This window comes from Leptinotarsa decemlineata, unplaced genomic scaffold, assembly GCF_025532065.1.
Source record: "Leptinotarsa decemlineata unplaced genomic scaffold, Ldec_3_MD MMD2_tig00004307_RagTag_RagTag, whole genome shotgun sequence".
In the NCBI taxonomy this organism is placed as follows: domain Eukaryota; kingdom Metazoa; phylum Arthropoda; class Insecta; order Coleoptera; family Chrysomelidae; genus Leptinotarsa; species Leptinotarsa decemlineata.
Genome location: NW_027412606.1, coordinates 16,697,431 through 16,722,705, shown reverse-complemented (window position 1 = coordinate 16,722,705; position 25,275 = coordinate 16,697,431). Strand labels below are relative to the sequence as shown.

At 35.5% G+C, this 25,275-nt stretch overlaps 1 protein-coding gene and 1 long non-coding RNA gene across 5 annotated transcripts in view; both read right to left on the bottom strand.

The window, feature by feature from the left end:
- Nucleotides 1-25,275, bottom strand: part of Mp (collagen XV/XVIII-type protein multiplexin) — a 423,852-nt gene that overhangs the window by 294,846 nt on the left and 103,731 nt on the right. The window lies entirely within an intron of this gene.
- Nucleotides 11,118-11,648, bottom strand: LOC111514842 (uncharacterized). Its single transcript, XR_002723442.2, has 2 exons — nt 11,443-11,648; nt 11,118-11,386 (listed from the first exon to the last, which is right to left on the bottom strand). It is a non-coding gene; the product is annotated as an uncharacterized lncRNA (long non-coding RNA).

Here is a 25,275-nt window from a genome sequence, read left to right as displayed (position 1 = left end):
TGAAATTAATGCATGAATACTTTATTTTGAAGTGAAGTTGACTTTCGAAATGGCGACTGAGCGCCATCTGAAAAAAATATTGAATAGAAGAGAGGGTTTTGTGGCACATCTTTTTGAAGCTCATGACAAATTCTTCACAACCCTAGAAAATAATGTCGATATCTTCAACTACTACAAAATGGCGGAACTTTTAATAATTGCTTGAATACATTGACATTCAACTACATACTATGAGGTAATAAGCTTGAAATGATTGCCTTGAACTTCTTGACATATGTAAAGCCTATCCGATATTTCACGCCGAATATTTTCGAACACAGTAACGTCAATATCTCTACAAATATTTATTATTCTCTGCCTTATATCCACTATTGAAGCAGGTTCAGTTTCGTACATCTTTTGCTTCAAATATCCCCATAATAAACTTCCAAAGGTGTCAAATCTGGCGAGCGGGCTGGCCATTCTGTAGGACCTTGACGGCCAATCCAACGACCGGGAAAAGTAGTATCCAAATAGTTTCTCACTTGTCCGAAGTAATGTGGTGGTAATCCATCTTGTTGGAATACAATATCCATATCGAATTCATTAGAATTCCCTTCGACGATTTGTCTGTACTGTTCAAAAAAAATGTACATTCGTCACTAAAACAAATATTGTGGAAATAGACAGGATGCCTTGCAATGATTTCAATCATGACTTCGCAGAGTTCTGTTCTTCGATCAGGGTCATATTCAGTTAATTGGTGTACCATTTTAATTTTGTATGGATGATACCTATTCCTCTTCGAAAGTCTCCACACAGTAGAAAAAGACACCTCACAAAAACATTCGCGACGGAATAAGTAGACTGTTCAGGATTTACTACCATCTCACCAATTATTTGCACTTGCTGTTCTTCCAGTATAGACGGATGACCTGGGGGCTTTTTATTATGTACACTACCGGTGGTTGTGAATTTGCATACAAGTTCCCTTAAATATTTTCTACAGATAGGGCGATTCGAAAAATGTTCATTGAACATCCTTTCGGTCTCGTGAAAGTTACATGTCGCACCATAAAAAAAAATCGCTTCAATTTTCTCTTCCATTGGACGAGAAATGACCATTTTAGAAGTTTATGACGTGGTACCTTTCTAAATGAGAATATTTTTTTAACTGAAAAATGATATTCATTGTCGTACTGACATTTTATGTCGTTTTCATAAACAAAAAAAAACGTAACAAACCACATCGGGTTGTTGGAATTGCCATATGGCAGATAAAAAGAATATTTTTAGAAATATCGATATTATTGTATTTGTCTTCAGGAAATTATTAAATGTTCCGCCATTTTGTAGCAGGTGAATATATTGACTTCATATCTTAGGGTTGTGATGTATTCGTCAGGAGCTTCAAACTAATGTGTCAGAAGAGCCCCTTTCCATTGAATTCCATTATTTATTTTTTTTTAGATGACGTTTGGTTGCCATTTTGAAATGTTTTTCTGTCAATTTCACTTCAAAATGAAGTATTCATCCATTTATTCCATCATCCTAAATTTCAATTTTTTGAGTTGAGAAAATAAAGGAGGGGCATTAAATAAATGCACGGCATACAAGTTTTTATATAAAAGCCCAACTACACTACCTCTGCCATCACTATCAGCTCTAACAAGACGGTAATTGAAGAGATATCTTGACTGAGCCAAGTTTCTTATATGGTAATTATATCAATATTGTGAGTGATGATAAAATCCTCAAGTAAGTCAAACCCAGTGAATAGATACTTTACATTGAGATGAGCAAATTTTAGACTCCTTATAATATTTCAATCATTTATTTAAAAATAAAAAGTAATATCAATATGAATTAATCCTCGATCCTCTTGTCAGAAAACTCAATTGATAAAAATTATTGGGAAAGAAAGTTTTTGACTTCCTACTACTCCATCTTGATACAAAAAAAGAAGGATGAGGGAGTCTTCCAAAGAAAGGAAGGAAGTAACTCTATACATGGATGTGTAGATCATGCAAAGCAGTAACTTTCAGACACAAACTGAAAGAAAGTCCTCCTGAAACAGCTACTTTCATATAAACATTAAATTATACGAAAGAAAAAATTCTTTCGAAACAAATACTTCTATACGAACACTGAATTATACAGAAGATACTTTTCTCTACTCAATTTGTATTTCAAACATTCGTTGTGGAATAAAAATCAGATATAATGTTATCCAATTTGGTAATGAAGAGCCTTAGGGCAAGTGTCTTAAGGCGAAACATCGGTGTATATCAGTGAGGATGGCAGTGTTCTATGTAAGTGCAATTTGTTACCATTCATTTAAAGTAGAACTCATGTGAATGATATCTGATTTTTATTCCACAACGAATGTTTGAAATACAAACTGAGTAGAGAAAAGTATCTTCTGTATAATTCAGTGTTCATATAGAAGTATTTGTTTCGAAATAATTTTTTTCTTTCATATAATTCAATGTTTATATGAAAATAGCTGTTTCAGGAGGACTTTCTCTCAGTTTGTGTCTGAAAGTTACTTCTTTACATGATCTACACATCCATGTAAAGAGTTACTTCCTTCCTTTCTTTGGAAGACTCCCTCATCCTTATTTTTTTGTATCAAGATGGAGTAGTAGAAAGCCAAAAACTTTCTTTCCTCCAGGAACATATGTCAATGGAATTGAAAGCTGCAGGCTGTAGATATTTCAGTTGGAAATGAACAAGTCAAGCGAAGCATTTTGATGAAGAAATTCAGCAACGTCTAGTATGCGATATTGACAATAACCAAAAAGATTCAATAAAAAATCGTAAGCCGTCTACCAGAAAATAGTTACTTTTCACGATAACATATAGTGGCAGAAAATTCAATGATTATGTCATGCAAGCTATCATTAGGTATATTGAATGCAGATGACGAACCAAAAAATGTTACATTCTGAAGTCTCATATTGAAGTTATACAACATACTCATCATTCAAAGATTTGAGTTAATCTCGTTGTCATCTTCCAAATACTCTCAATTACTAAATTGACTTCATCAGAAACTTCTGATTCAAATTTAGAAAAAAAAAAATGTTTCTACTAGGTTATATTTCAATCATAAAAATCAACAATTTTGGTAGAATCAATATCATTTTCATCAAGCGCCATAAAACTTGGCAGTATTTTCGAATCATCTTCTGCTGATTTGTTGTTGTTTCCAATTTTACATGAAAACTCAATTTTCAGGATTTTTTTGTTAAGAATTAAAGCAAATTTCTCTACCTTCGATTTATTCGTGTCAAAAATCGCATGAACATCAGCTGAATATCGGACCCAAGTTCGTTGGAAATAATCTAAGTCATCTTGTACATCCAATTCTGATCTGCTCATGAATAGATTAGCTATAAAGGGAACAGTGAGTTTACCATTGTCATGCATTCGTGCTGTCTATAGAAACAGTTGTTGAACTGCAAGCATTTCTGTATCGTGCAAATTTTTGTAAGTTGTTTGTGAAAATTGTTTTCAATAGTCGTATGTAGTCTTCTTCCCAGAGATCATTGACCTTCAGAAGATTCTCAAAATATTTCATAGTTTTTGGTATAGGGAAGATACATTCAATGACAATAATATTCGTACCTACATCTCGCAACTTTATATCCTCAACTCATTTGTGAGATTGAAGGAGTTTCAAAATGTTCAGTTAGCCATTCAGCAATTTGAAGAGTATGGGGCGGAGACAAACGGTGGTCCTTCAAAAGTATTTCTTTCTTCAACAAATGTTAGGTGGCCCCGAAGAAGACATATTGGAAAATGGAAATTCAGGGATATACAAAATAAGCTCTGAGGACTGTTACAAAAAGTATATAGGTCAGACTAAGCTAGTTCTTGAAACTTGTTTTAGAGAATATGCAACATATATCCAATTTCGCAGACCAGAAAAATATAATGTCACCTAACACGCCTTCAAAAACTGTCATACAATGAATGGAAACCGTCTGATTTATTGAGATCAGCACATGAGACTAGATTTTGAATTTCCTCAAAAGTGGAGAAGTAGTGTGACATGAACACTACGGACTACTATGGACTGTGACAAAGATTTCATCACAAATAGCCTATTGTTGACTTTCATATGAATATCTTTGTTGGAATCAGTGGGAACTCCCATGAGAAAATTTCACGCGATTTCCTACTCATAATAATTGATGTGAAAGTGTACTCTGTTAGGTATAGAGGCCACGTTTAGAGTTGGGAAATAGTTTGCTCCATCTCCTAAAGACACAAACTTTGTTGGTGATACGCGCGTTGAGGAGAGTGTTGCAGTTCTGATGTGTGAGGATAGTGTTCGTTTCGAATTTTTCTCCAAACTTCAAATAGTAAATGTAGTTTCATTGAATATCACCTCTGATTTTTTCGCTCAAGCACATGGAAATGGAATGTATATCAATACTTGATAAAATGGTTAAGGCTTTCGTGGCAGAGGTTTTCAGTGTCACTATTTTCAGGGTTTGAAGACCGTCGATTTTTTGAATTTTTTCCTGACGTTTCGCTAGCGCTGGCGTAAATTGTCAATAACGCTCGTCGACCCTTTTCTACCTTTCGAATTCTGCTTGCTTTTCTCCGAACTTCTCATAATGGGATTCCATACTCGGTTAAGGTTCACATCTTCTTCTTTTCTGTTGAAATTATCTATGTGTTTGTGGACCTCTATTGCCTCCCGTACCAGCCGGATATGGTATCCCTAATTGGGTGCAATGAGTTCCGTATTTTCAAACATGATCCTGTGGTGTCCTTCACTGAGTGCGTGCTCCGCCACAGCCGACTTGTTCGTTTGTACTAGTCTGCAATTTCTTTCATGTTCTTTCAGCCTTGTTTCCATGGTAGTTCAGATATATACCTTCCCACAATTAGACGGTATGCGATATACCCTGCTGCTGATAGTGGGTCTCTCTTGTCGACCTTAGACCTTAGACTTGGTTGTAACTTCTTGGTGGGTCTGAAAACCGTTTTGATGTTGTTTTTTTCCAAGAGTTCCCATTCCTACCTGTGACCCCAAGGATATATGGTATGAATCAAACTAGCTAAGTCAACATAAATACGCTTTACGGAGATAACTCGAAATGTATAAACTTTTGAAGAAGCTAGCCATTCGCGCCAGCGAAACGTCAGTAAGAAACACCAAAAATCCACAGCCTTCCAACCGGAAAATAGTGTTCTATTGAACTTGTTCTAATAGACTTGAAAAGTAGATTTTTTCTCAATTATCTACAAAATATAAAAATCGCCTATTACATTGGAAAAAATATTCGTTTATTCTAGCGAAATTGTTTCTATTAATTATTTTGATAATTTTATGTTAATTTCATGTTATATTGTAGTCGTTGTACTATAAAAGAATTTTATACATGACTAATATATTTTGTATGCATGAATAATATTCAATTTTTCCTTTAAATTCTATTCAGACACACATTCTCTAATTCCGAACAAGGCATGTTTCAAATGCGTTAAATTCCTTTCTCCGCTTCCCCAAATGATAAAAAGTTCATCGTAAAAAAATCCCTTTTCTAAAGGCTCAATAATTCATCACGAAACTCCTCCAAATATATTTCATGTCTTATGGTTTGGTTAACCGCTTGTTTCCGAAACCAGGAAGCAAAGAGTGGGAATAATTACATAAACAAACATTTCCAAAATCACATTAATTTCCGCAGGTTCATCAAAATTATTATCCGCTAATTCCACCTCGTTTGAAGAGGAAAATGGACTTGTATCAATTTTGAATTTTAGCAATTGGTTGGTAATTTTGTCAAGCACTAGTGCCCTAACTGTATATTTCTTTTGTGAATTATACCAGGAAACAACTGTAAAAGCTGTACTTCCGTTAACTTTCTGAATCGAACCTCCCAAACCATATACCGCAGAATAATTTTTCGAAATCTTCAAGCCCAACCTTTTACAATACCCGATTATCAGTGAATCTAAAATGTATCTAGCTGCAGCACTTGCTTGAAAACTATCATATAAGAAATAAAATTTTTGTATAGTTTGAATCATCCTTTATAGATACCACAATAGGTTCAGAACACAAATGCACATCAACCGCTGATGTATCATTACCAACCGTTTTCCCCCTCTCACTATTTGAACCTGAGGCCATATCCCCATTCAATCCACTAAGTGAATTTGTTTTTCCCAAAAGACCCAAAATGTGATGATTTTTCAGAACACACAATACACAACCGCTCGTTAGCACAATTTTTTACATTGTGCATGCTTATTTGACAAACAATTGTACCCATTATCGCTAACAACTTCATATCTTTGTGCCAGTGACAAGACCTGTTTTCTGACTGAAAACGCATGTCATTCAATCCCTTTTCTGTTGATTCACAAATTCGGTTTTTTTCAGTGCCGAGACCGCTACATCAAATCTTTCTAGAAATATATTCAAATTTCCTGCCGATTCACTTTGCAACGGCTTGAAATTAAAAAATTGTTGAGAATATATGTCCGCTAATATCCGTTTATTTTCATATTTTTCGGTCAAAGCCCTTTACAATATAATTATAACTTCACACACTCTTGAAAAGCGAATGAAACGTTTCCCACTGCCTGAAAATTCCGGGACTTGAATTTTCGGCAGGGGAGGAAGCCTATCTACTATAATATTGTCGCTATTACCACCAGGTTGACTAGATGGAAAAAGAGGTATTTCAATTCCTTTTGCAGCCATATGAATGTGACCACAGAGTTGATTGATAACTTGAACTCAAATAAGAATTCACTATTCACCCGATACGATAACCCAACCGGCGAATACCTTTCCTATGTGTTTTTCTTTTCCGATGGCGTTCCAAACTATAATTTTTAGTGTATCACTTTCAGCTACGTTGATTTATATTTTCAAACCTACAGCGGTGTCGCCGAAATTTGAATTGATTTTTATAAAAAAAAGAGGAACTGTAAATGCACCAATACTTTCAGTATATACCAGTGTTGTATAAAAAATTACCGAGAGACTGCTTGAAACGAATATTTTTCAATTATTTCCGGAAATCAGGCGGTCGAACTTGATCGGGTCCACTAATGTTGAATCAAGTAGTGTCGATTCATGTTGGAGAGATTTATTGTAATCTTTTATAGAAGGAGAAAAGTATTGAACGAAAATTATGTCGAATCTATTTGCATTCAACTGTTTGGTCTTTTGTAACTTCATTTTTGAGATACTGCTAAATGTTTTTGGAACATTTTACATCGTGTGAAGTAAGAAAAATCCATCTATTACAACAATATCTATGTGAGACGGGAGACTGCGTTCGACGTCCTTTTCCAAACATTTCATTAAGATGGATTTTTTGTGTCTTACAAATGGTACCATCAAAATGGCATCGGGATAATGAAACTGGGCTCATGGGATACGAAGAAATTTTGGCTATGTCAACTTTCTGATCGGAACGCCCAATTAAATCTTTCTGCACGTATTTTCTGTACTTCACCACAGTTTTTGTTTTTCTTTCTTCATACTCTCAGGCTCAAGCGAACAGATAATGACCTTACGCTCATACACATAGCGAGCCTTTGTGTGTGTCTGGGAGATGTCAGGCCCCTTCGATTGGTCTTGCTGCTTAAAAAATTATTGAATTAGTTCCCTGAGTATTATATATGGGAATCAAGACTGAGATTGTAAGTGAAGTTACATTGTTTTTTGAAAGCTTCATCGCGTCTGATAAAAATTACCGCGGCCGAAATGTGTCTGGCAGTATCAATTATCAATTTTCAATAATATTTTTTAAACATTTGTAATAAACAGCACTGAGACTTTAAGAAATGTAAGTACTATTTCAACCTACCTTAAGCACCTGGTACCTGTAAACTGTCCGTCGGCCCAACAATAATTAAAAAATGTTTTGTTTTTCGATGAGTGCTCATTTACATTTCACGGTCATACTAATTGGCAACATTGTCGTCAATCTGGGGAACACACGCAATACTCTGAAAATATTAATGTTTGGGCAGGAATTGTAGTTACGCCATTTTTCATTAATTTTGATATTATTGAGCACATTCCCAAATAATATTGTGTCAAATTTGACAAACTCATACCCTGATCCAGCAATCCTCAAGTTTCACAGAACCACTCAATCACCAAATCAATGTCCGGTAGATATATAATGGAATGCACGATTCCTTAATCTGACTTTATGAAAATATGTCAGAAGTATTGGTTGGAAAACTAAGGTTCTTTACTTAGCTGACTTCGGTAACGCTTGCGATTAGATCGGTCACGCCGAGATTCTTAGCAAGAAGAAATTTCAAAGGTTAAAAATAGCCAAGACGTTCGTGGCCAGCCTTTTGAACATCTACATTCACAATTAATTTTTGTTTTTAACATCATCAAGTATTATGAAGTATTACTTATTACTTTTCGAATGTATTTCAACGAATTTTTGCAATTGATTTTTTTTCAATTCTTATTTATACAATAAATCAGAAATATGTCCGGGATATTTTGAAAAATCCAAAACTTGGATAATGCAAGGTATATATAAAATAAGAAAGTTGATATTTGCCACTTACAAACGCCACCCTCTATAAGATTTTTTGTTTGAGTAGAATAATTCGCTCATAATATCAACAGATATATATGATGGAATTAGCCAATACTTGATGAAACTACATAACGTATATTGAATATAATGATAACACTTCCGAAATACATATCATGAAATTATAAAACAACAACAAAAATTAATTGGCGCTTCGGGGCGACTTCATTGATTCCTGATTCCAGCTGCAGGAAAACCCGGAAAAACCTGCAGCACCACCTCATCTGAAGATCTTGATCTGCCAGTGTCCTCTCTCTCATAAAACAAAATGTAGGGTGTCTCCAGAAGCTCCAATAATTTCAATACTTCGCCAGAACACTTAGTGGCATGACTATCATTAAACTTAAACCAGTCCGTTTTGTCTTTGGCCAAGGCGTAATAATGACCAGATTCAACGCCAGAACGATAGTGAACAATGCATGAAGATTATAATAGTAGTGTGCTAGATTGAACTGTTCATCAATTTCGAATCTTCGTGAGAGTTTGGTACATTCGTCTGAGATCATCAGTTTGAAGATCATCAGTGTTATTATTAGATTGACTGGTGCCTCAGCTATACCTTTTTTCTTATAAAAGTTAGTTAGACGCATGTTTGGCAATACAGTCGATCATCATCATTTTCAAATGATTTAACAGTAAGCATTGCACGGACTGGTTATTAGTCATATTAGGAAACGCTAGTTGAAGTTCCAGAAATTCACATACGTTTTCGCTACCTCTTGAACATTTACTACAAAGTAAACAAGTGAGGATTTTTCCAGCAAAAGATTTACAAATAAAAGTCGAGATAGACTCTACGAAATCATTCAATCCATAGCGGTCAGGAGTATTGATTCTGCTATTGTTTTGCTCAGGGAGAGTATTCAACAAGAACCCTAAGAATTCGGAACAATCCTCATGTTGACCTAACTATTATCTAGTGGACTTCAAAGACCCCAAAAAATCGGTTGGAGGAAAAGATGATACATTCTTACGAAACTACAGATGCATGAACAGATGTTTGAGTTTGGTGAATAAGTAGGAAACATTCTCGTTCATCATTAAAACCTCTTCCTTGAAATTTTTCCTCATGAACAACACTTGTAAAATGCTATTCATGTAGGAAGTGTTCCCTAAATTATCTTATCCAATATTATTCTCGAATTTTTCAGGACAACTCTTTACTGATTCGTAAGGAAAAACGTGTATTACAGAATCTGCATTTCTCAAGCCGCAATCGATCCTTCCAAATGAAGAAGGGTTTCGTAGAGGGATCGATTCGGCTCTTGCTTCATGAAGCTCTTCCACTGAAAGGGAACCAGAACCACAAGGACTGCAACTCAAATTTGGGGGGTCAAGAATGACCTAAGTCCATTGACCGCACTGAAAAAGAAGAAAATGGATCAATTACTTGCGAATTAACCTTAATAGGAGCCTGATGAATATCCACATATCTCGGCTTATTTCGAAGAGATTTTAGTTCCGAACTGAAGTAAGGGCAATGCATGATAAAAGTATGTGAAGGAGGAATAGTTTCAAGGACCGAAGCAGCATTACCACGTTGAATAGCAATACTTATTCTTTCTATCAAAAAAGAGGTAGAACGATGATATTTCGTTGCTTGGCCTATTCTCCTTCCGAGTTTATGAACAAATAACAGAGACTCCGGTCCATAAACACCAAAAGTTTCAACCGCTACTGGATGGAAAAAATTGTTGTTACCAAGATTTTGGTATTTTTTTCGTTTTAATTTTTCGCCTGACAATGCTGCGGTTTCAGCAGACTTCAAACTTTCGGTTAGATGGGAAGCCGCGACCGTGTCAACGCAAGTGAAGTCCCATACCACAGGTTTCCATATTTCCATGATATGAGCCGTTTACCATCATCTCGACATAACATAACTAACGTATTCAAAAAACACTTTATTTTGAGTAAATACACGCCCGAAAAAGTCATTGTTTGGCGAAACACGTGTAGCATTTATGAAAAATCTCACAATAGAGTATTTTTTGAATACGTTATCAACGGATATTTTTGAACTGTTTTTCAAACACGCTCTCATTGATTCATTCTGGATTTTATTTATTTTGACTGATCACACCATGTGGATGACGAACCAGCTACGAAGTTACTGAAATTCACGTCAGTGGAACTGGAAAAATTCACCTGGGAGAAATTTCAAAATTTATGTGGGGATTGACTAGGGATGGCTATCAGATAGCACAAGATACATATATAATACTGTTTACCGAACTACATTTATAGTATTATTGAAAGTGATACCACAAAATGTGATAAATTTATATTTTTTGTACGAAAACTCTGTTATTTAGCAATACTGCGAAGCATCCAGCATGATAAAAAGACCAATCCGTGAAGAAGATGATTTCTTTGGATGGTATGGTCAATTATCTTCAACTTCACAGTCAACGCATGAACCACTAAAGATGCCTATCGCAGTAGCAGACGAAACGTGTTGATACTACCACTTCCATTTGACCTCGACTTACCAACGTGGTTTTTTTCTTTAATCTTTTTTTAATTATTTCCAACATACAATTTTGGATTTCTTTATTCAAACTAAACTAATATCAATCTATTGTTTCTACTTAACTTGTTTATTGATCCTTCGAATTAAGTTTTGTTCATGTAAACTATTACTCGTCTCGTTCCTAATAAATGTATTTTTACAAATCGAATTTCCCGCATATAAACTAACATTTCTGTCGCTGTTATTCTTGTCCGTGTGTTATCTCATCAATTACAGCTAGGTCGCCCTTGGGTGTTCGTATTGCTATGCAGATGTAAAGAAATCCTCAATCGTTCTGGAAACGAAATCGATAAATAATTCACTTGACGGCATAATTATCGCTGAACGTACTATGTCATCATATTTACTAATTGCTCTTGACAGTTTTAATTTTAACTTTCTTGCTTCTGATTAGGTCATCATTTCTCTTTTGAGAGGTTTCGTTTTCATATCACGCGCTTCTGTTGGTCAATTCGTTATTATAAAAGAGTATGATTATAATTCATGATGACCAACTCAGAGACACTGACATAGAATGTCATTTATAGAAGTTTCAAGTGATGTATGCCAAAAAACAAAGAAAATTTTTATATTCTAACATATAGAATATCTAATCATTCGAAATCTCCTATTCTCTCAATTTTTTTTCATTATAGCGCAAACGATATGAAGCATAAAACTTTCTATACTTCAAGTTTAATATTTTTATTAAAATGAAAAGTATCTCATATGTTAGTTCAAGTTATAACCAACTGTATCCATTATTCATTTAGCCGTATTTGCGGGTAACATGTATTAACTGTCACATTCATATCATCAGTAGGATAAGTTCTTAATGAATTCGAATCTATTTACTAGCTTTTGAATGAAAAAAAAAACAACTACTGCGAAAGAAATATTTTTTCTTGAAATACATTTTCTGAATAATTGAACTTTATTCATTTAATGTCTAGGAGTCTAGGAGAAATATTATCCAATGAGATAGTTTGCACGATGTTGGTGCGATTTTAGGATCATTGACTTTGTGAAGGGTGACAATTTTCGGAAATCTTAAATATATGACCAATTTCCAAATATCATTATTAAAATTAAGAGATTTGATGTGTTCGTGATGCAGTCCAGGACTAGAAGAATAGGAGAATTTTCAAATGGTTTGCGGTTTATTATTATTAGCCTAATGTAAGTAGTTATGATGACGGAGTTTTTATATATTTTATTGATGGTGTAGGTCAGGAAAAGCAGTGAAAATAATCTGAAACAATGCAAAATTGTCATGTGTTGTATGATGATTTAATTCAATTGGAATGAACTTTAATATTTTGTCTATTTTCTTCATGAATTATTCTATTAATATTTTTGAATCCCGATTTTCTAATTTATATTTGATGACATTTCGTTGTGATACACACTACGAGCGTAGCAGATCACTAAGATGCCATTCCTTACGTCGTAAATTGAGAAGTGAATTTACTTCCTTTTCTTAGCTCTTTCAAGTCTCCAGTCTACTTCTGAAATTGGTAGATATTGAAAATAATTCAGATGAAAATATGAATACTTCAAAATGTCTCTCAATACTGGCAAGACAATATTGGAATATCACCTACGCAATTATTATTCAACAAATAATCTTATTGAAATGAGACGAGTGTGAATTACAGGGTACATATCAGTTGAAATATTCATTTTATAACTTTGAATTTTCAATGCACAAGAAGAATTCGGATTTTAATTACCAAGTACAGATTTTCAATATAAATACTTTATATTGATCTTTGAAACATATAGTGGTTAGTGATATTGTGTGGCAAGACCTATTTTAATTTTGGAAAAATAAATAGTCGAAAATTATTCAGTATTTTCAAATTGCATTTGAGTTAGTTAGTTAGGGAAGCTATGGATTATGCTGTGGACGACCCCTCCCGATATAGAAGGCCCCGACACACTGTCGAATGAGACCCTCATGTCCCCCGTTAACGGACGAATAGCTTTTTCATCCATTCCACCCCAGCCAGGTAGGTGTATCCCGTGATGGGCGGTACTGATGTCTGAGGACTTCATACCGCCAACATCCCCTCAGTCAAGAACCCATTTGTCCTTCTTCGACAAAGATCAGCCAAAAGGGTAAGGAATCTGGGCTCCAACCTGAATGACATCAAGACGACGTGCAGGCATTTGAGTTATGAGGAATATAAACAAATATTTCCAAAAGCTCACTTGTACTTCTCAAAACTGTTTCATTTCTAGCTCCTTTGATGCATTTATTTTTTCATCTCAAACGACAATCGTCGACGTATAAAAACACCATATGAAATATCAGAACATCAGTTTGGAAGTGGTTCACAATGTTTTGTGGTGAATTTTATCATTTCGGACAGCCATGATTCAAAATCTATAAAAAAACAAATGAAATTAGGGTAAATTGACGGAAAATAAATTATATTGAATAATGAAACGTGAAATAAGAATACAATATAACGAATAAAATAATCAAGATACCAAATGAGAATGACCACACAGTAAACAATAACTGAAAATATAAAGAACAAAAATTAAAATAAGCAAAATTCAAAACTATTTCAAACCAAATTACTTCGCGACATTTCAATTGTTGGTACACACAATCGTCTTCAGATGATGACTGGACTATTCTTTCGAGAGATGACTATTTATAGGTCATTCTGGCGCCTTCTTCTACTACCTCTATTTTTCTATATGCTTCTACATGTTGCGTATCTCTACACTAGCATGACTGAATGCGTTGGACAACATATATTCAGCTTCTTTCAACCTTCTCTCAAACCAAAGTTTCTCCTTCTGGATGATCTCGACATGGGACCACCTGACGTTATGTTGATGAGTCCAAACATGATCTAATATTCCCGATTCGCTGATTTCTTCTCGCTGTGTGTTTTTCTTGTCATCGGAAATGCGAAATTCCAATGGTCTCTTAGTTACCCGATACAGGATTTTCCGCACTCACAGGGTACCCGGTGAATGCCATTCTTGGAATTGCAGTCCGTGTTTGGTGGCCTAGTTTCCGTGGGGCTGTTACGGATGGTGTTTCCAAGTCTGAATCAAGTTCTGATCTTGTACTTGGACCCAATTCTTATTATCCTTTCCGACAATCCTCCGACGAAGGGAAGTACAACAAGCACTGACTGTGACGGTTTTCTTCTTTGCCAAACTCTTTCTGTCTTCGAACCAAATTTTGTTCCGCCATCTCTTTGGAGTAACCATTCCGTTGAAGATCTTTTTTGATAAATTTTACTAGTTCGGACTAGTACAAGATCCCTGGAACAACTAAAACAAGAAGAATTGAAAATGAATAGCTGAATAGCTATATTAAGCAAAAATAACCTGAAATGAAATAAAAGTGAAATAAAATACAAGTAAAAATAAAACGATTGAAAAAAATTAAGAAATGTAAATGAAAATACAAATAAAAAAGTTGGAGATTCCAAGCCACGTTAGTTGACGACGTTTCGATTGTTAGTATCTACAATCGTCTTCGGGTGATGACTGAACTGATTTTTCCGAAAGATGACTATTTATGGGTCATTCGAGTACTTTCACTTATCCCCGCTTTCCATTTTTTCCGCTTCACTGGTTCAGTGGGAGATGACCGTTTGGCGGGAGTTGACCATTTTTCGCTTGATGATGGGTTCCCAGATGTTGCGTATCTCTACGCTAGCTTGGCTGAATACGTTGTTGGACAGCATGTATGCGGCTTTCTTGGATTTTCTCCTAAACCAATGTTCCTCTCTGTGTATAATCTCAGCTTGGGACCACTCAATGTTGTGTTGATAGGTTCGAAAAAGGTCTGCTATTCCTGATTTGCTGGTTATCCCTTGCTGTGTGTGTTTCTTGTGCTCGACAATGCGAGCATTCAATGGCCTCTTAGTTTCACCAATATAGGATTTTCCTCACTCACAGGGTATCTGGTAAATGCAATTTTTAGAATCGCATTCCGCGTTTGGTGGCCTGATTTTCATGAGGCTGCTACGGATAGTGTTACCGAATCTGAAGCAGGTTTTGATGTTGTTCTTGGAACCCATTCTTCTTATTCTCTTCGATAATCCTCTGATGTAGGGAAGTGCAAGCACTGGTTTTGACGGCTTCTCTTCCATGCGAGGCTCCTGCTGTCTTTTAGCCAAAGTCTTTTCCATCATCGCTTTGGAGAAGTCATTCCATTGAAGATCATTTTTGATGATGTCTCGAGACCTTCCTTCGTATTACAGAGCCCAAAAACACGGTCTAATAGAATCTTGATGATTTCTCTTCTTGTCGATTGATGGTGGTTAGATTCGTGGTTCAGATACTGTCCCGTGTGAGTGGGTTTTCGAAAGGAAGGTCTCGAGAAGGAACTAAATTCATCAAAAAAGATCTTCAACGGAATGGCTACTCTGAAGCGATGGTGGCTAAAAGGACAGCAGGAGCCTCGCAAGGAAGAGAAGCCGTCACAACCAGTGCTTGCACTTCCCTACCTCAGAGGATTATCGAAGAGGAGAATTGGTTCCAAGTACAACATCAGAACCTGCTTCAGATCTGGTAACACTATCCGTAGCAGCCTCACGAAAACCAGGCCACCAAACGCGAACTGCGATTCCAAGAATTGAATTTACCGGATACCCTGTGAGTGCAGAAAATCCTATATTGGTGACTTGAAACTATTGGTGAAACTATATTGGTGAAACTAAGAGGCCATTGAATGTTAGCATTGCCGAGCACAAGAAAGACACACAGCGAGGGGAAACCAGCAAATCAGGAATAGCCGACCATGTTTGGACCCATCAACACAACATCGAGTGGTCCCAAGCTGCGATCATACACAGAGAGGAACATTGGTTTAGGAGAAAATTCAAGAAAGCCGCATACATGCTGTCCAACAACGTATTCAGCCAAGCTAGCGTAGAGATACGCAACATATGAAAACCCATTATTAAGCGAAAAATGGCCAACTCCCACCACTGAACCAGTGAAGCGAAAAAAAATGGAAAGCGGGGATAAGTGAAAGTAGTCGAACGACTCATAAATAGTCATTTCTCGGAGGAATTAGTCCAGTCATCACCCGAAGACGATTGTAGATCCTAACAATCGAAACGTCGTGAACTAACTTGGCTTGGAATCTCTTAACTTTTTTATTTTCATTTTCATTTATATTTCCTAATTTTTTTTGTTCAATTGTTCTATTTTCACCTGTATTTAATTTCACTATTATTTCATTTCAGGTTATTTTTGCCTAAAATAATTGTCAATTTCAGCTATTCATTTTCAATTCTTCTTTTTTTTAGCTGTTTCAGGGATCTCAAATCATTTTATATATTAGACAATGGAAGTCCGAACTAGTGAAACTCATCATGAAACATTGTCAATCACCTTCAAACATCTTTTTTGATGATGCCTAGATCCTCTAGGAAACCCCCTATTCGTATTACTTCCAATAATACAACTACTACAAGGAAAACTTCCACCATTTGTGAAGAATTCAAGGCATTTTGTCGAATGACTAGGAGCAACGGAAGTCAAAGAGCTAGATCAATTGATCAGTTTTGACGTGGAATGCCTTTACACCAACGTTCCTGTGGAAGAATCACTTTAAATCATACAAAGAAAGCTATCCAAAGACGAGGACCCGGAAGATAGAACGAATCCACTCACAGAAGTAACCATGGATTTACTAGGTTGATGTGCACGGAACTGCTATTTCAAACTGAAGGACACATTTTTCAGGCAAGATGAGGGACTAACAATGGTATCGCCACTCTCACCAGTTATGGCCAACGTGAAGTGGTTTGAAACTCTGGCCATTGAAGAATCCCACAAGAAGCCCCAAGTCTGATTGAGAAATTATGACACTTCCATAATCAAGAATCGTGGGAATACAGAACTAGACACTTTCCTGAAGCACATCATCCCGCACAATGAAGAAGAGAGTCAACAACGAGTTGTCATTCCCAGAGTATTGGTGAAGAGGAGCGACACTAAGTGAGAAACATCTGTACACCGGAAACCCATCACACTAAGTCTTCATCGCAACTGATTACATATATTTTCAACTCATGTATTTTGCTTGTTCGATTGATGACCTGTTTATTTTGTGGGCATTTATATTAAATAAACGATAGGGGAAATGTCTTTTGTCCAATTTCTATAGAGAGTTTTATCTGTTACGACCAGTTTATTGAACCATTCTCAAGTAAAATGACGCAGTTTGACAAACAAATCATTGTGATGCACTGTTTGATGCACCTAATCGTTATTTTCAACACCTCAACACGTGTTTCGATCATCAAGAGATCATCTTCGAGAGGAAGTAAAAACTTGCTCTTCCATCAAGTAATGATCACTTAACTGAATGCGACGTTGAAGTTCTTCCCAAACCACTGTTTCTCGACAATTCTTTTTATAGTCTCCAACATTCATCTGAGATAAGGACGGGCTGGCAGTGGTTATGGCGGCCATTCTTTCTTGTGGGTCTCCTGTTGTATTTTATTCAAATTTTGTTTCATCAGCTTCTTGGGGTAATCATTCTGCTTTATATATGTCTTCATGTGACCTAATTACTTGTTGAGATTTTCCTGCATCGACTGCCTGACTGCACTATCAATCATGGTTTTAATGATTCCGCTCTGGGTTACTAATACTAGACAATTACCTCAAGAATAAATTACTTCCCATCAAACTGATCAACTTATCCAGACATCTTAACGTTCTGAGGCTCAAATAGATTATGCTTATAGTTTCCACGAAATGTCTCAAATATTTCCGTAGTGAGAGTTTGAAAATATGCCGTGTGATTGATATATAGCGGCAACCTTTTAACAAAGAGATGTCTATGTGCAATTTTGAACAAAGCCAAAGTGCCACTATAAAAAACTGTATAATTTTTATACGAAAATTGTTGAAGGTAAGGAGGAAGGTAACTAATGAAATAAAAAAATGATGATGACAATATTTCTAAAAAATTTAATCAAAAAGGAAACATAGCACATGAAACGTTTTCAGTGTTTCTCGCGAAAGCTTTCGTATTTCTGGTTCATGTCTAGTTCCTTTTAATATTACACATGTCTCTGAATTTTCTGTTGTTAGCAAGCTCTGATATGGATTCAAAATGATTTTCATAAGGAAAAAAACTTGCTCACACGTAAAGAACGATCGGAATGCCGAAAGCATTGGAAATGCCACACCTAATTTCTCCCAAACATTCCACAAGTTAATGAAGAACGACCAGCAATGTAGTTGACAACTTTAACAACGGTATCCATCAAGGATTTTAAGCTTCCGCTAGAGATCTGAGCGTATAAACTTTTTTGATGGATGATGCAATGAAATTTCAAAAGTGGTCGACCAATGCGAGCAGCAAAAAGAGATACAAATCCCTAATGTGACCCGATCATAGTCCCCTTTTCTGAAAATGTTTATCGGATATATTTTCGCCTCTTGTCGTTTCTTCCAATGAAAACAGACATCAGTTCTTCATACACACGGTTATTGTCAAAGTACTGTGCAACGATTGCCAACCGGGAAATGTCATTAACGACGACACTGTCATCCAACGAAATACTAAATACAATATTCTGTTTAATGTTGTTTCCATGCATTTCCTGCTATTTCAGTAACTCGCTTCTCAATAGTTCGCGCTGTTTCTCGTATATCTTTAATCCGGAGCAGAATTGCTTGGTTATTGCTTCAATCATCAAACAATACATCCGCATTTCTCAGAAACGTTTGCTTAGTAAATTTCATATCAGTGAAAGGTCTTCCTTTTTCTGCCAAAGATTGTGCAGTTTCGAACCTGAATTCGGTTGCTTGATCTTTTCCTTGACTAATTTTTGTTGAGAATGTTGCCTACTTTGTATAGGTACTGAGCAACTGATCTTCAAATTGTCTTCGTTTTATCAACATTATCCTTAAACCCCTATTCATGTCTTGTTTCAAAATGTCGTTGAACACTAGATGTACGAAATACTACGATTTCCCGACATAATGCACATATGGCTCGATCCTTTCATTGTGCAAAATGATAATTACTTGTCCAATAACTTTAGAAGGGCCGAACTTCTAATGTCTGCATTTTTGCCGCCTGACACTGATGTTAATCGCGCACTTGTACGTTACAGGTTGATAAATAATGTTACGATTAACGTCCAATAACAACACCTGGTACAACTTTTGCCACTACAGTTTCATTACGGAACTCATCTTTATAATAGCTTCACTAAACTGAACTACTCTCACTGAACTTGTGATGCACTGTTTGGATTCTTTAATGAAGTCGAGAATTCGGAAGTCGGGAATTTATGAAATTAAATATGAGGACTAAGATGCAAAATATTATGCATAGACAAAAACTTCTATCAAAATAAGATATAAGGAACACTTGGCACACCTAAAAGTTGGAAGACCAGAGAAATCAGCAGTCGTTCATCATATTTTGCCACAAAACCATTCCATACACTTTATTTCATCAAGATTAGTTAGAGAAATTAACAATAACAGGCATCTAGATCATTACGCTAGTGTAGACATAAGTAAACATAATAATATTATAAATAACGATGGTAGACCAATACCTACACTATATATAGCTTATTGAAATATTTTATTTATCAGATTTACCTGACTGTTACATAAGGACACGTTGTAAAATTAATTTAAGACTAGTTAATGAGGCAACATTGTGAAATTAATTTAAGACTCAGGTACTTAGCAGAGGTATCTAGGTACAAATAAGGATAACACTGTACGTATATTCAGTTAAATCTTCCTCTTGGAGATGATTACTTTTTGTTCGAAACACATCGAGGTGTTGTAATAACGGTTTGGTTATGGCGTAAAACTCATACTGAATATACGCTTATATAATGGTAAATACGCCTCCTAGAAGTTTCCCGTGTTCTAGTCTGGCCTGCCATCACTTCGCTCGGTCAACCTACGTTGCCTGCTTCTGTGCAGTTCCATAGATGATTTTGAATTTACAATAAGTATTCTCAAAACTAAATCTTTATTTTAATGCTTCTTCACGAAGTTATATGCGTGCCATTTCGAACTGCCAGGCGTGCCAAAGTCTGGTACGCGTGCCGTAGGTTACCGACCCCTGATATATAGTGTAGTGTTTCGTTTCACATTTATAGGACCTTGTACAGTGCAACGCTACCGTTACTGATAATCCTGAAGTAATTAATGCGATTATTAACGAATATCTTATTGATATATTGGCTTTCTTGGAATACTTGGAATACTGGAATATAATCAAACTCGTTCACTTCAAAGAGCGTCTTATAGACCAGTTTATTTTAGTTTTCACTTTCCGTCTGATTTTCACTCTCCACCTGAGCTTTGTTGACTGTTTGAAATGGCCGGTTCTTCATGTATTCATCTGGAATCAGGTTTGTGCGAAAAATCCCTAAAATTTTAAACGTTTAAACATAATATTTAATGAGGTTTGCCACTTTAAATTTGATGAAACTTTTATTCAATGATCAAAAAACTAAATATATAAAATTGAAAACATTTTCATCGATTTTAGCCGTAACATTTCCCTGGCAATATTTCCAATGTTGCCAGTGAAATCCATTTCTCTCTCAGAGACGTACGACATACGTAAGGAACATAATGATGTAAAACATCTGACCTAATTGTTTATTGTTAGTTATTTTTGAGCCCCCATATATGGTGTTGTTATGATTTCACATCAATGAAGTAAAATCCATCTGGAATATTACATTATTTGGTGAGCGTGACAAAACATATTGGACAGTTTGACAAAAGATAGACAGCAAGTGAGACGACTTTTCAGGAAAACGAGAAAAGAGCTTGACGATGCATTGAAATCACTAGACCGATCAGATCATCTATCCGTATTTGACCAGAATGGATCAATTCTGCTAGTTACTCTTTTCTGAATCGACTATGTAACACATCCCTCAGCTGCTGTATATAATTTAATCTATCAAATGACGTCTATCCATGGAATATGGAAGGTATTATAGGCAAGGAATCTTCTTCATCATTAGATACGTATGTCAGTTCTCGAGAGTTTATAATTGCCTCGCAATCACATAACACAATTGAGGATTTTTTTAAATTCCGCCGCAATAGCTCTAATATTATACTCGCCATTCGCTCACACCTATCTTTGATCTTTATACGGTTTATTATTACTTATTTTTAAGCCCCCGTAGATAGTGTTGAAATGAAAAACAAAAAATGTTTTTGAATGTCAGAATAAAATAAAAAGTTGCAAAGTCAAAGTATATATTTTCATTTCCCATTCATGAAGTAAAATCCATCCCAAATATTACACTAATATCTGATTACCATTCTCACACAGTTTCATATTTCATATGAACAAATTATCATTCTTGTTAGTCATTTTGTGCCGGAAAGAATTAATCATTCACATGAATTACTTTTAACCAGATGTTTGTTGAATATTGATATCGCCTCTTCTTCAGACTTATCATATATATTGTATTCGTAATTAGCTTTATCAATTATTTATGATTAATTTGTTCAAGAAACAACAGAAATTATAGTCGAGGGACGAGAATTTGAGGTGGTAAAATTGGCTCCCATACGGTTTTTGATGATTGAAAATATATTGGAACAGTTTTAAAGCCCAAAATGTGGGTGCCCCACGCTTTGAACAATCGACAGAAATTGTCACGTTTCGAGGTCTATTCTTCTGAAAAGTGGGTCCTCTACAACAACAGGAGACGTTTGGACAGCGGTTGGACATGGATGAACCACCCAGGCATTTTACAAAGGTGAAAACCCACCAAAAACACCAATGGTGATCAGCGGGTGGTGTGATTCACTATATCTTTCTACAACGGGGCAAGTCATCACAGCAGAGTCCTATTAAGAGAGAATCATCAAAATGCACCAATAATTGCATCAGTAGCAGCCGGAACTGGCTCCATGACAATGTCCGTCCACACGTTTTACAAATCACCGTCCAGAAATTGAACGAATTGAGAGTTGAAGTTCTGCGTCACCCACCTTACCCCTCAGGTCATTCGCCAACCGACTACCATCTTTTCAAGCACTTCGATTAATTTCCCACCGATAGAACCTTCTCCAATCGGAACTAGGCAAAAACGGCCTCCGTTGACTTCATCGTATCGCGAGCACTCAATTTTCATGCTGACGAAATTATTCGACTTGTGGTACGTTGGCAAAAGTGAACTGATTGAAATGGGGCTTATCACGATTGAATTGGATGAGTATTCACTGAGATATTACAGATTTCAAAATACAAAAATTCAAAAGGTGTGAACTGCATAGTTCTAGTAGATAATTGAGCGTTTTGAAATTGGGGTTTTTGTACATGTGATTCATTGTTTGGAAGCTTTGGTGTAGTAATGAATATAACTGAAGTTTTATCCTAACACAAAACCGTTATTTTAACACCTTGACATGTGCTTAATCACCAAGTGGTCATGTTCAAGAGGAAGAATAAACTCTTTTTGTACAATTCATTCATTTCCAATGCTTGCAACAAATTCATCTATATTCCTTTATTGCACGTATGAAGAATTTTCATGTTTTCTTTATCTATTGAAAACATAAAAATTCTTCATACGTGCAATACAGGAAGGAAGATGAATTTTTTGGAAGCGTTGGAAATAAGTAAGTTGTACAAAAACCCCAATGATCAACTAGAACCCGTTAGAATTTGTGAATTTTGACATCTTGTTTAGGATCCATTCAACAGTTGGTTATCATGATATATCATAGAAGATAATTATTTATTGTAGTATTGGTATGAATTATTAAGGTTACATTTGTTATTTCCGGTGCCTATAACATTTACCTGACCTTATCAGTGTATATTCAAGTACGTGCCTTGACTTTTATTACTTACTTTCTTTATTCTATATGAACTTCTACAGAGTAAATAGGTCATCAATGGAACAAAATAGCTCTATTTCCCATAAACAACCAATATACCAATATCTACAAAGACAAAGATTTGAATAAAAAAATATATTACAGTTGTTACAATGGAGTAGTTCTGAATGAAGCTTGTATTTGTTATATTTCCATTTTTTATAAACAATATGTTGTAATGTAATTTCTTATTATTATCATTATTATTTCCTTGTTTCATTACTGAGAATCTAGTTCACGATTTATTTATGTTCATCTTGCAATCACTTGGTTTAGTTTAGAAATGTTTGAATTATATTTTTGCTGACAATACATTATGAAGTTCGTTCGTTCGTTAACTTGTTTAATTTCTATTGGCTAGAATATGAACCGTAAAACAGTAACTAGCGTCTATGATCACGGAACTTCATAAAAAGCGAGCGTTCTATTGTTTTAAGGACACTCACACGAGCATTTTAAACAGACGACATGTAAATTGTTTATCAAAACCTGTACTCTATTTTATCTATTCCAGCGACTTGTTGTGTTTTTTTGGTGAATAGAAACGTTTTTCTGCATTGAAGTTTGGTGGCAGCGCTGGGATATTTTGGATTTTTTTTTAATATTTGTGAATAATTTGGATTTTTAATGGAACTTTTGGAGTGCTATCAGCTGATTTTTTTGCAATCTGAGGCTGTCATTCTGAGGCTGGCATTCTATCACTGATTTTGAGCGAATGTGTAGTACTGAATTCAACGAGAACCATCTATATTTGGTGCAGCATTCATATATTGGAGAAACACCCAGCAGAAAACATGAAGTAAACCAAGAAGCCACCAGAGCGACCGGAAACATTTTCAAGCTCTCAAGCCCTACGCCCAGCATTCTTCTCCGCACAGCGGACCATTACTGTCTCATTCAACTCAGCAGACCAACCGGTCTCACTCACCAAACTCAGCCAACCAGGAAAAATTGTTAAAGTAAGAAATATTTTAAATTGTAAATTTTATTCATTGATTTCTATATGCTTGCTAGAAACAATAGTGAAGTTGATAACAATCCTGTAAAAGAAATGGTATTCCCAACTGATTTAGGTTTGAAAACGATTCCCGAATTCAATGGTAATAGAGATGATCTTTATAAATGTTATGTCCGATTATGCATTAACACGAGAGGAAATAATTCAATTTTTGAACGTTGTGAAATGTAAACTGTGTGGTTTAGCTTACAATCACATTATATATAAAACTTTTGATACATGGGCTGAATTGAAAAATATTTTACAGTCTCAATATCTTCAAAACGAACTATTGGTCAACTCCAAACAGAACTTTTAAATGCCAAACAAAAATTTTCTGAAGGTGTTAGGGATTTTGCAAATAGAATAGTTAGAACCTGTCAAGATCTAACGCAGCAGCCCAAACTATTCAAAATTTAAATAAAAAATCATCACTAAAAGCTTTTCTAGGATTACGAGATCCAATCAAATTAATTGTTGAGGCAGCAAGATTTGATGACCTCAGTGACGCGATAGAAGCAGCATGTGACGAAGAGCAAAATTTGAAATCAAAAAACAATTTTAGAGATTTTGAAAAACATAAAAAATGCTTCAAATGTGGCAGGACAAATTACTCAACAAATAATTGCTACTTCAATTCAACACCAAATCAATCTCCTACTCAACACTTTTCGAGAGGTTCAAATAATTTTTCTCCAAAAATAAAAACTGAAAACGTGCATAAAGTATTTCCACAATGTCGATACTGCCATAATTTAGGGCATACTATCGAACAATGTCAAAAGCGTCAATTCAATAATAATTTACGGAACCAAGTTATGCAAAATAATATAGAACAAAAAATGAGTGAGCCATTCAATAGGCGCAATAAGTCTTTCAATTGACGGTCAGGGCAATAATTCTAGACCAAGTTCCATATCATCAAACTCACTTTCTCAAAATTCGGGAAACTTCCAAGGATCGGCTATGAGCGGCAACACAGCCAGAGTCCGCGATTTTCAGATTGCCGAAATATACAGTCTCTAGCTATATCCACTGATTCTTAATACAAAAGTATTCAATACACTGATTCTCAATACGAAAGTATTCCATCCACTGATTCTCAATACAATATCCAGTTCACCGATTCTCGTAATGCCAGTTCACAAAATACTATTTCTCTTGATTCCTTTTCTCACACAATTATACCAACTCATACTTTGCCCTCAGATTCGATTTTAAAAAAAGCCAGTTCGCGTAAATCTGAATTTATTCACGACAATATCTCATTATATCATGAACATTCTACATTT